Source organism: Lathyrus oleraceus, chromosome 3, assembly GCF_024323335.1.
Source record: "Lathyrus oleraceus cultivar Zhongwan6 chromosome 3, CAAS_Psat_ZW6_1.0, whole genome shotgun sequence".
In the NCBI taxonomy this organism is placed as follows: domain Eukaryota; kingdom Viridiplantae; phylum Streptophyta; class Magnoliopsida; order Fabales; family Fabaceae; genus Lathyrus; species Lathyrus oleraceus.
The window spans coordinates 150,560,773-150,563,092 of record NC_066581.1 but is presented as its reverse complement, the minus strand read 5'-3'; the positions used below and the strand labels follow the sequence as shown (position 1 = coordinate 150,563,092).

Sequence of the window (2,320 nt, the reverse complement as noted above, 5' to 3'; positions counted from 1 at the left end):
ACTTCTCAATATAATTGCATGAGCTTAGCTTCTCGGATTGGGTTGGGGCTGTCCAGGGAATGTACCAGTTGGTGCAGCAGTAGGTGCTTGTTGTTGAGCTACTTGAGATATTTGCGTTTCTAGCATTTTGTTATGGGTAGCCAGGGCATCTACTTTGCTTGCTAGTTGTTTTAGTTGTTCGCCAGTGTGTATGTTCTGGTTTAAGAAATCTTTATTGGTTTGTTGTTGGGAAGCTATAAAGTTTTCCATCATGATTTCCAAGTTGGATTTTCTAGGGGTATTATTGTTAGGATTCGGTTTCTGATATCCTGGAGATATAGATGGGGCTTGATTTGGAGACTGTCCAGGTGCGTATAAAGCATTATTACTCTTATATGAGAAGTTTGGATGGTTCTTCCAATTTGGGTTATAGGTATTCGAATAGGGGCTTCCTTGAGCATAGTTTACTTGCTCTGCTTGGATTCCAGTCAAGAGTTGACATTCCGCAGGAGTGTGGCCTTGGATTCCACAGACCTCGCAATTCTGAGTTATAGCAACCACGGCGGCTGGAGGTGATACGTTTAAACTTTCAATTTTCTGGACCAAAGCATCCACTTTTGCATTGACGTGATCAAGGTTACTTATCTCGTACATGCCAGTTTTCGGTTGAGGTTTTTCCACATTCGTTCGTTCGGTTCCCCACTGATAGTGGTTTTGGGCCATGCTCTCGATAAGCTGGTAAGCATCAGCGTAAGGTTTGTTCATTAGTGCACCACCTGCAGCGGCGTCTATTGTTAACCTTGTATTGTATAAGAGACCATTATAAAATGTGTGAATTACTAACCAGTCTTCCAAACCATGGTGTGGGCAAAGTCTCATCATGTCTTTGTATCTTTCCCATGCTTCGAAAAGAGACTCGTTGTCTTTCTGTTTAAATCCGTTTATCTGGGCTCTTAACATAGCTGTTTTGCTTGGCGGAAAATATCGGGCAAGAAAAACTTTCTTCAACTCGTTCCATGTGGTGACTGAGTTGGAAGGGAGAGATTGAAGCCATCTTCTAGCGCTATCTCTTAATGAGAAAGGAAAAAGACGAAGTCGAATTGCCTCTGAAGTGACACCATTAGCTTTAACAGTATCAGCGTATTGAACAAATACGGATAAATGAAGGTTTGGATCTTCGGTAAGATTTCCAGAGAATTGGTTCTGTTGCACAGCCTGCAACAACGAAGGTTTAAGTTCAAAGTTGTTTGCTTCGATTGCGGGCGGAGCAATACTTGAATGCGGTTCATCTTGCGATGGAGCGGCGTAATCTCTAAGAGCACGAGCTGGTTCTGCCATCTCGGTTAAAGAAGGAAAAATGTTTTTGAAATCTGGAAGGTTTATAGGAGGGAGATTGTTTTCAGCACGATATTCCCGAATTCGTCGTAAGACTCGGAGATATAGTTCGATATCGTTGATTCGTAAATAGAGCGGTTCGCCTTGAGAGCGAGTGCGTGGCATACAAATCAACGAAAGAAAGAAAATAGAAGAAAAAGAAACCTTAGTCTCTACAGCGTAACGGAAGAGTTACGATATCGATTGAATAAAAGTCCCCGGCAACGGCGCCAAAAACTTGATCGCTCGACTGGGTGAGTCGAGAATGGGATACAAACTGCAAGTGCACAGTTCTATCGCGTAGTTTTAAAAGATATCGATCCCACAGGGACTTATGAATCGATATACCGTTATCTAAGGTTACTACGTAAATCTAAGGTGAAAATGTTTGATTGTTTGGGGAAAAACTAAGAGCTAAACTAATATCTAGATTAAATATTAATAAAACGGATATCGGTATGTAGTTCGTCAAAACTAGGGAATCAAGTCTTTGTCGGTTTCTTGGTTTTAAAATGAATCGTTTCGGTTAACTTCATTGGTTAAAGGTTCTATCTCAAACTCTCGCTCTGTTGAATAAACCATGATTTTATATTAATGTTGCTGTCACTTATAATTAAGTCAAAAACCATATTTTGAAAACAATAAAGTTGCAGAAACTCCTTTTAAGAAAATACTGACCGTTTTAAACACCCTTATCTCAAACTCTCGCTCTGTTGACTTAGGTTATATAATTAAATCCAAATGCTTAACTCTCGTCCTCACATCCAATCTTTAAAAATACTTTTTGGAAAAGGTCAGAATTTAATTAACTCTAAAACTTGCTCTCGCCCTGATCTAGAATTAATGCCTAACTTACACTGTCCAGTTAAAATCTCAAACTCTCGCTCTATTGATTTTAACTTCTTTATGTCTTTTACTTTTGTAAAAAATCTTGTTATTAAACCTGTAAGTTGAAACCGTAAAAAGA

At 39.4% G+C, this 2,320-nt stretch overlaps 1 pseudogene; it reads left to right on the top strand.

Annotated features, from left to right (window-relative positions):
- The first annotated feature begins 832 nt into the window (after positions 1 to 832).
- Positions 833 to 932, top strand: LOC127133774 (uncharacterized; annotated as a pseudogene).
- The last annotated feature ends 1,388 nt before the right edge of the window (positions 933 to 2,320 follow it).